The sequence below is a fragment of the Galeopterus variegatus genome, unplaced genomic scaffold (genome assembly GCF_000696425.1).
Source record: "Galeopterus variegatus unplaced genomic scaffold, G_variegatus-3.0.2 Scaffold4330, whole genome shotgun sequence".
NCBI lineage: Eukaryota > Metazoa > Chordata > Mammalia > Dermoptera > Cynocephalidae > Galeopterus > Galeopterus variegatus.
This window is the reverse complement of record NW_007730441.1, coordinates 5,932-16,251: the sequence shown is the minus strand read 5'-3', so window position 1 is coordinate 16,251 and position 10,320 is coordinate 5,932. Positions and strand designations below refer to the sequence as shown.

At 38.8% G+C, this 10,320-nt stretch overlaps 1 protein-coding gene across 1 annotated transcript in view; it reads right to left on the bottom strand.

Annotated features, from left to right (window-relative positions):
* ATRN (attractin) overlaps positions 1–10,320 on the bottom strand; it is a 37,096-nt gene that overhangs the window by 23,557 nt on the left and 3,219 nt on the right. The gene's annotated exons all lie outside the window — the stretch shown is intronic.

Here is a 10,320-nt window from a genome sequence, read left to right as displayed (position 1 = left end):
CACAGTTACTAGCAGCAAAAACTGACTTCAAAATCAAATACAATATTATTAATCTCACAAAAGAGTATGAAAGGACACCTCATTCATAAAACCAAAGCAGGGTATAAGGAAAAATATATTAGAATTAAAAATGCAAATGTTAAAATAAAAAAAAAAAAAAACACTGTATGGGCTCTAAGAAATGGACCCAACTTTGGAGTAAATTAGTGCAGTGCAAAAGGAAAACAAGAAAGAAAATGACAGTCCAGTTAAGAAATATGGAGGAAAGATCAAGAATCTTCCTCATTCATCTGACAGAAAATTCTGGAACAAGCAAATAGAATTAAACGAGAAATAATAAAGAAATAAAAGACAATGTTGCAAAACTCAGAATAACTCTGGTCTTCACACCGAAGCCCCTTCTCCCCGCTTAGTATCAAATTCTTTCTAAGAACCTCTCAGAGAATTACTGTAGGATATAGTTCTGCATAACAACAACAAAAAACATCCCCAAAAGGGGGAAGACATGGGACACATAACATGGTGTAAGAAAAAACAAGTATAACTTAAAGAACTGTTCCCATATGGTATAAAATCATTACAATCTACAATTTAAATCCCAGATAACTGCTACCTAGGTGGTCACTGGATAGTTGTGGGGAAATAATTTTGGGGCACTAAAGCCAGCCCTTGCAGGAACTGGAATCATGAAGCTGCCAGGAACTAAGGCCATGTTCACATCCCCTCAGTGATCTCATGTTCGTTCTCCCTCTCTCCTTTCCCATCTAGCCTCTTATCCTTTAGCTTGCATATGGATGGATATAACACTACCCCAGCCCCTGAATCCGCATAACTTTCAACTGACTCAGGGTCTCTCAATGCTGGCTGAACATCACAATCACTGGAGAGCCTTTAAAATATCACACTGATCAGGTCCCACATCAGACCAGTTAAATCAGCATCTCTGGCGGGGGTGGGGGTGTGAGCTGGGCTGCTGCTGCTTTTTTTAAGTTTTCCACGTGGTTCTGAAGTATTGCCAGGCTCAGAGTTATGAGATCACTGTTTCAGGCTCTCAGAACCCAATTTAAAATTTGTAGGAGAGACCTCTAATTGGTCCTGTTCTCTTTGCATGTCAAATTGTAGATTAGTCAATGTGTTGGCTGCCCTTAAGATCCAGACTATTAAATAACTGCATTAAAGGGTGATTAAGTGCTATCATTAAGAACATGAGTAAGGTGAGTCCAAGAAGGGGTGGTCGGTCTCTGGGGTTAATGTGCCAGGAGAAGACTTACAGAGTAGACAATTACGTTGTGTTGTGAAAGAGTAGAAATGACAGGTCACAGTAGGTTCCGCTAAGGACTTTTGAGGCAAATGCAGAGAACTAGATATGTGCCAGGCCCTGCTGCTCACATGGCCATAAAGGAAGGAAAATGACAACCACTTCAGAGAGACTCATAATTTGGTGGAAGCCACAGGGCCGAGACATGAAATACTGAATGTGCGAGAACGTAAGATGATTCTGTGGCCCCACTCTGGAGGAACCAAGGGAGGTGGCTGTCAATGAGTCCATGTGCCTGGCACTAAGCAGGATAAAAACACGTTGGGAGGGGTGGGAAGAGATTTGGGGATTCTAAATTTTCTTTTTTTTCCTTTTTGTCTTTTTTCGTGTCTGGCAACGGATCACAACCCTCAGTGTTGCGCCCGTACCGGACCGGGACTGGCAACGGGATCGCAACCCTCAGTGTCGCACCCGCACCCCGCTCAGCCAGTGAGCGGGAACCGGTCTGTATGTGGGATCCGAACCCTCGGTGGGAGCACCACCGCACTCCCAAGTGGCACACTGTAGCAGTGCGCCACTGGGCCGGCCCAGGGATTCTAATTTTTCTGTGATAACATGATAGAGGGCAGTTTCCTTTTGTAATCTACATTTCTGTGGAAAGAAGAGACTTCCTTGCAAAAAGGAGGGAGTTTCATCCATTTCCAGCATTTGATATTGCTGGCATTGCATCATTTGCGACAGGCTCTGTGGTGCCCATGAAGCTCCACTGAGCTAAGGTGGGCACACTAGGAAAAAAGTAAAAACAGAGGGTGAATTCCTGGTCTAGCGGATGGTGTGGCCTCAGATCTGAGAGGATAATATCCTGCCTTGATTCACTGATAAGCTTCTGGAAGCCTACCAATTTGGAAAAACAGTATAACTATATCCAGATAAATTAAAAATGGATAAAGAAGGACATAAACATTAAAAAACAATAACAGATAAAACACTCATAAAGAAAACAGGAAAAGACTGACAGATATACCTGATGAAAAATACCATAAATGGATTAAAGACAAACTGATCAGAAGAATACACACACACACACGCGCGCGCGCGCGCGCACGCTAACAGTCACAAATTATAAAGAGCTCCCAAATTTCAGTAAGGAAAAGAGAAAATATCCCAATAGAAATGAGTGGATACGAACAGGTAATTCAAAGAACTATAAGAGACCAGTGAATGTCACTAATAATTAAACAAATCAAATTAAAAATAATGACAATTTCTAGTGTTACTGAGACTAAGAGAAATAGGCAGGTTCGTTCCTGCTATAGGAGTGTAAATTCGTGCAACTGTTCTGAGGGGCTATTTGGCAGTGTTTTCACATTTTATTACAGAGATTATAGAATAAAAAACTATTCCAGAGAGATATTCACAGAAAAATGCAAAGACATATGTGACAAAAAATTGAGGATGATCTAAGAGTCAGTCAAAAGAGGAATGGTTAAATAAAATACAGCACATTCATGCTTTTCATTTAAAAAAATGAGGTGGATCTCCACATGGGAAAAATAAACCACAGAAAATTGAGTTAAAAAAGCCAATTACAAAACAACATGTAAGGAGATAGACTATTTTATAAACCAAAGAATCAGAAAAGGCACAATTTACGTGCAGAGCATATACACAGAGAAAAATTTCTGGAAACATAAACACCAAAATATTAACAGTGGTAATTTCTAGAGAGCGGGATTGGGAGTTGACATTTTTACTTTATTTTTATATTGTTTGAAGTTTTACAATGAACATAAATTACCTCTGGTATTTTATAAGAACTCTTGTCTTCATGCTGGTTTTCTACTTTAAGAAATCTTAATGAAGATTTAATATTTTTGCTTTAAAATAACTGGATTAGTTCATTTATTATACCTTTTTATGTTGTCCCTATAATTTTTTCTGTGTATATTATCTATATCATTGTTATCTGATAGAAAGGTAATGTGAACCACATATGTAATTTCAATTGTTCTTGTAGCCACATTAAAAAAGTAAAAAGAGGGCCGGCCCATGGTTCATTTGGGAGGGTGTGGTGCTGATAACACCAAGGCCACGGGTTCGGATCCTTATATAGGGATGGCCGGTTAGCTGACTTGGGACAGGGCGGTGCGGACGACACCAAGCCAAGGGTTGCGATCCCCTTATTGGTCACAAAAAATTAATTAATTAATTAATTAATTAATCAAATAAATAAATAAATAAATAAATTTATTTTAAAAAGTAAAAAGAAACAGGTGAAATTAATTTTAATAATATATTCTTATTTAATGCAATATTCCCAAAACATAATTTCAACATGTGACCAATATAAAAATCATTAATGAGCTTTTTATATTCTTATTTTCTACTAAGTCTTCAAAACCTACTGTGTATTTTATACCTATAAGCACATCTCAAGAGGGAGATTGGGGAGAGATGGCGTAAGGGGCATAAAGAATAATTACGATTTGTAATAACGAATATGTTAATAATATTGATTAGATTATCATGTTGTACACAGGTGATGGCAGTCAACACTGTACCCCCAAAATGTGTATAATCAATTATTCTTCAATAAAAAATAAATACATAAATTTCAGCCAGATAGATAAAAGATGTACCTTCACCTGCTTCATTTATGTAAATTAAACTAAATTCTGATCTACAAATAATATATCACTTTCTTTTTTTTTTCTTTAAAGATGACCGGTAAGGGGATCTTAACCCTTGACTTGGTGTTGTCAGCACCATGCCCAGCCAGTGAGCGAACCGGCCATCCCTACATGGGATCCGAACCCGGGGCCTTGGTGTTATCAGCACCGCACTCTCCCCCGAGTGAGCCACCGGGCCGGCCCTATATCACTTTCTTTTACATAAAAAAGACAACAAGCCTGACCGTAGAGTTAAAAAAAAAAAGTACACCTCAATTTGAACACTAAATTTTCATCAGAAAATATTTGCTCTATATTTAGATTTAAGAAAATTCACATTTGAAATAGTAGATTCACATATCCAAGTTGTTTTAAACATACTTAAAAGTTTTCCAATAAATAAATCATCAGTTTTTAAATTACATTTAGATTAATTAAAACTAAAAAAAAAGGGAAATTCAGTTTCTCAGTGAAGTGCCCACGAGCCACATGTAACTTATTAGCTATCAAGTCCATAGTGTTCTTGTAGCTTCTTGTTTTAATCTTTTTTTTTTTTTTCCTTTTTGTCTTTTTTCGTGACCGGCAACAGATCGCAACCCTCAGTGTCGCGCCCGTACCGGACCGGGACCGGCAATGGGATCACAACCCTCGGTGTTGCGCCCACTTTGCCTCGCTCAGCCAGTGAGTGGCCAGTCTGTATGTGGGATCCGAACCCTTGGTGGGAGCACCGCCGCGCTCCCAAGCGGTGCACTGTAGCAGTGCGCCACCGGGCCGGCCCTATATCACTTTCTTTTACATAAAAAAGACAACAAGCCTGACTGTAGAGTTAAAAAAAAAAAGTACACCTCAATTTGAACACTAAATTTTCATCAGAAAATAATTGCTCTATATTTAAAGAAAATTCACATTTGAAATAGTAGATTCACATATCCAAGTTGTTTTAAACATACTTAAAAGTTTTCCAATAAATAAATCATCAGTTTTTAAATTACATTTAGATTAATTAAAACTAAAAAAAATGGAAATTCAGTTTCTCAGTGAAGTGCCCACGAGCCACATGTAACTTATTAGCTATCAAGTCCATAGTGGTCTTGTAGCTTCTTGTTTTAATCTTTTTTTTTTTCCTTTTTGTCTTTTTTCGTGACCGGCAACGGATCGCAACCCTCAGTGTCGCGCCCGTACCGGACCGGGACCGGCAACGGGATCACAACCCTCGGTGTTGCGCCCGCTTTGCCTCGCTCAGCCAGTGAGTGGCCGGTCTGTATGTGGGATCCGAACCCTTGGTGGGAGCACCGCCGCGCTCCCAAGCGGTACACTGTAGCAGTGCGCCACCGGGCCGGCCCCAAGTTTTAATCTATTTTAAGTTGATTTTGGTATATGGTGAGAGCTGCAGATCTAGTTTCATTCTTCCGCATATGAATGTCCAATTTTCCCAGCACCATTTACTGAAGACGCAGTCTTTTTCCCCAATGTATACTCTTTTTGCCTTTTCAAACACCAGTTGGCTGTAAATCTCTGGGTTAACTTCTGTGTTCTCTATTCTCTTCCATTGATCCAAGTATCTATTTGTATGCCAGTACCATGCTGTTTTGGTTACTAAAACTTTGTAGTATAATTTGAAGTCAGCTAGTGTTATACCTCTGGCTTTTTTTTTTGCTCAGAATTGCCTTGGCTATTCAGGGTCTCTTGTTGTTCCATATGAATGTTAGGACTGTTTTTACTATTTCTGTGAAGAATGGCACTGGTATTTTGATGGCAATTGCCTTGAATCTGTAGATCACTTTGGGTGTATGTGCATTTTCACAATGTTGATTCTTCCAGTCCTAGAGCATGTCCTTCTACCTTTTTGTGTTTTCTTTAACTTCTTTCAGTGGTGATTCATAGTTCTTGTTCATAGAGATCTTTCACCTCCTTGGTTAAATTGATTCCTAGGTGCTTAATTTTTTTTAGTGATTACTGTAAATGGGCTTACTTTCTTGATTTCTTTTTCTGCTACTTAGTTGTTGGAGAATAAAAACACTACTGATTTTGGGGCGTTGATTTTGTATCCTGCAACATTACTGAAATTGTTAATTAGCTCTAAGAGTATTTTGGTAGAGTCTTTAGATTTTTCTATATATAGGATCATGTCATCTGTAAACAGGGACAGTTTGACTTTACCAATCTGGATGCCCTTTAGTTCTTTCTCTTGCCTGACTGCTCTTGCTAGCACTTTTAACACTATGTTAAATAGGAGTGGTGATAAGGGGCATCCTTGACATTCAGGATAATATTGGTGGTGGGTTTGTCGTATAGGGCTTTTATTGTGTCGAGATGCTTTCCTTCTATACCTAATTTGCTGAGAATCTTTATCACGAAGGGATGTTGAATTTTGCTGAATGCTTTTTCTGTGTCTATTGAGATAATAACATGGTTTTTGTCCTCAATTTTGTTGATGTGGTGTATCACATTTATTAACTTGTCTCCCTGGGATGAATCTCACTTGATCCTGGTGTATAATTTTTTTGGTGTCTTGATGTATTCTGATTGCTAGTATTTTGTTGAGGATTTTGCATCTATGTTTGTGAAATATACTATACAGCATATGTACTTCACACGACCTGGTTTTCCAAAGCCTTGCAGTTTCAAATATTGACCTTGTGGAGGACTGGAAATTTTCCTCAGGCTATTAAGTCTCTGGTGTAAGATAAAGATTTGTGGCACAGCAAGGTTGCTGGCTCAAGGACACACTAGTTACTGATTGTTATATAAAGATACTGGAAAATTTCTGAAGAGAGAAGGAATGTTTGTTAAGATCAAGCCTTTGTTGGTGGATCACTTAATTGTCTAATGGAATGTCATCTGACTTGTTTCACTAAAAGTTACCAGCCTATATTGTTAAACTATAACCCCACCTATGTTCTCTTCCTGTAACTTTCTGGTCTGGAGACTAAATGCAGGAAGAGAACCCTAATTCAGGGTTAATTTCCCGAGGAAGGGATGCCTCTCGCTGGAGGATCCCGGGAAGATTAACTACTTCGGGGTCTCTCACTGCTCAGAAGAGATGGGCTTTGAGTAATCCTTCGTGTCTCCGTCACCCAGGGGAAGTGGGGTGACAAATCTGTGGGAGGTGAAGCAACATAAAGCAACATATGTTCATAAAAAATACTGGCCTGGGGCCAGCCCCATGGCTCACTCGGAAGAGTGTGGCGCTGGTAGGCCGAGGCCGTGGGTTCGGATCCTATATAGGGATGGCCAATGTGCTCACTGGCTGAGCGTGGTGCAGACCACACCATGCCGAGGGTTGCAATCCCCTTACCGGGCAAACAAACAAACAAACAAACAAACAAGATATATATATATATATACATATATATATACACACATACACACATATATATTGGCCTGTAGTTTTCTTTCTTTGTTTTTTCTTTGGTTTTGGTTTCAAGGTGATGCTGGCTTCATAGAATGAGTTTGGGAGAACAGCCTCTGCTTCAATTTTTTGGAATAGTTTGAAGAGAATTAGTATTAATTCCTCTTAAAAGGTTTGGCAGAATTCAGCAGTAAAGTCATCTCGTCCTGGGCTTTTCATTTTCATCACTTAAAACAAATTAAAACCATATAAACTTTATCTGCTTCCTTGGTTATGTGTTACATTCCACTGGTGTAGTGGAATGAATTATGTCCCTGCAAAACTCACTGGAGCTTGAATTATGTCCCCCCAAAACTCTCTGAAGCTCAAATTGAGTTTTATGTATTAGAAACTTAGCCCCTACTGTGACTGTTAAGAGGGTGGGAAATCCTATTATGGTAATTGGCAGTGGAGCCTTGAAGAGGTGATTGGATTGCAGAACCGTGCTGTAGTGAATGGATTAAAAATGGTGGTCAGGGGTGTAGTTCTGAGGGCTTTAAAAAAGAGGAGAGTCTGTCTTTCTCTCTGCTCTCTCTGCTTCCACTACTGTGCAATGTGAGACCCCTGAGACACTGTTACCACCATCAGATGGACTTTGGACTTCCCAGCCTCGGAAATTGTAAGCAATAAATGTTTTTCTTTATCAATCACCCTGTTTCAGGTATTCTGTTATAGCAATACAAAACGGACTAGTACAACTGGTCAATCTGACTTCGTGTGAGTGCCGCAATCATCCCTGTAACTTGGCAAAATGTTCACTATCTGGGAGAGACAGTGGACTGTCATCCCCTCCTCTCATTTCTTCTTGGTCATTCTTTTTTGATATAGATATGCTGTAATTTTGAACAATTTTATTTACCGAAGGAACATAAACATGTGATTCTCATTTCTGTTGGTGAAATACAGAAATAGAATTGATTTTTTTCCCTTAGAAATATCAAATGTCTTTATTAAATTCTTTTATCTCCTTCCAAGATTGGAAGGACACAACCAGTTGCTTCTCAATGGAGAGGTCATCATACAGAAACTAATTAAAGGCTATACAGGATGTTGGGTCTCATACTCTGGAGAAAAAAATGCATTAGCAACCGAAGGAAAAATACATATATATTACAAAGAACTTTATATTGAAAAGGGAAAGCTTGGAATTTGTCAATAACTCTCCCTCTCAATCTCATCAGCTCACAGGAGGAATAAGTGGACCCTTCAGGATGTCAATGAATCTTGATAGGAGGTCATCTGCTCGCCAGCATCACTCAGGAGGGGATTTGTCCTTTCATGGTCCAGAGGAGAGGAGGCCACCTACTGGCTTATCATGGGAAATACAACTGCATGGTTTTCATACCCACCATCTGCCCTTACTGATAATGTCCTTGTGTCTAGCAACTTTGCTAAATTTACTTATTAATTGTAATACTCAATGATGTTTTTGAATTTTTATGAATAAAATCATGTCATGAGTAATGATGACTTTGTTTTTTCCTTTCTAATCCTTATATCTTTCATTTATTTTTCTTGTCTTACTATACTGGCTAGAACCTCAATCACAGTGCTGAACAGAAGTGACAGTGGGCATCTTTGTCTTACTTCCAAACTCAAACTTCTAACATTTTACCATTAAGAATGTAGTTTACTATTGATTTTATATAGTATTCCTTTACCAGCTTTAAAGAAGTTTCTACTCCTAGTTTTCTAAGAGGTTCTTTTTAAAACAATGGATATTAAAATTCATCAAATGCTTTCCTCCCATCAATTAAGATGATTATATTATTCTTTTATGCAATTAATGTAAATTACATTGACTGCTATTCTGATGCTAAATCAATTTTGCAATTCCTGGAATAAACCCAACTGGGTCATGATATACAATAGCCTTTTTATCTTATTGATAGATTTTGCTTCCTCACTCATGAGTGACACAGGCTTATAAATTTTTTTCCCATAAAATTCTTGTTAGGTTATGCTAGGCTCATAAAATGAATTGGGAAGTGTTTCTTATTTTTCTGTTCCTTAGATTTGGTTTCCTAGATTTCTTTCCTAAAAGGTTATATTACCAATGAAGCCACCTGGGCTTAGAGTTTTCACTGTGGGAAAACTTAAACTATGTATTTAAAAAATTTTTTTCTCCTGAAATGCTTCCAGCAAAATTATGTATTTCCTAAAAAATAGATATAGAACTATTAACATTTCCTTTTTCTTCTATGTCAGTTTTGGTAAGTTGTATATAGTTTCTTTGTTTTTTGTTTTTAATGGTTCCATTCCATCTGGTCCATTTTCAAATTTATTCACATAAAGTTGTTCATTAAAAAGTTCTTCTGCGGCCGGCCTGGTGGCGCACTGCTACAGTGCGCTGCTTGGGAGCGCGGCGGCGCTCCCGCCGAGGGTTCGGATCCCACATACAGACCGGCCGCTCACTGGCTGAGCGCGGTGCGGGAGCGACACCGGGGGTTGCGATCCCGTTGCCAGTCCCAGTCCGGTGCGGGCGCGACACTGAGGGTTGCGATCCGTTGCTGGTCACGAAAAAAGACAAAAAGGAAAAAAAAAAAAGTTCTTCTGGAGGCCAAAAAAAATGTCTGTAGGATTTGGAGTAATACCCTTATTTCCTTTTTCTTTTCTTTTTCTTTTTTGGCACTGTCAGGAATGGGGAACCCAACCCTTCACCTTGGTGTTTCAAGGCTGTGCTCTAACCAACTAAGCTTACCAGCCAGCTGATTTCCTTTTAATCTCCAACACTGGTTATTTATAACTTCTTTTTTTGTGGTTAATCCTGCCAAAGGCTCATCAATATTATTATTTTCAAAAATCCAATTTGTGGTTCTTTTAATCCTCTCTACTGAACTTCTTCCTCTAGATCATTAATTTTTGGTCTTATTTATATTCTTTCCTTCCTTCTACTTTCTTTAGGTTTTTTGTTTTTGTCTTTTTTGTCTTTTTCCGTGTCCAGCAACGGATCGCAACCCTCAGTGTTGCCCCCGTACCGGACCGGGGACCGGCAACGGGAC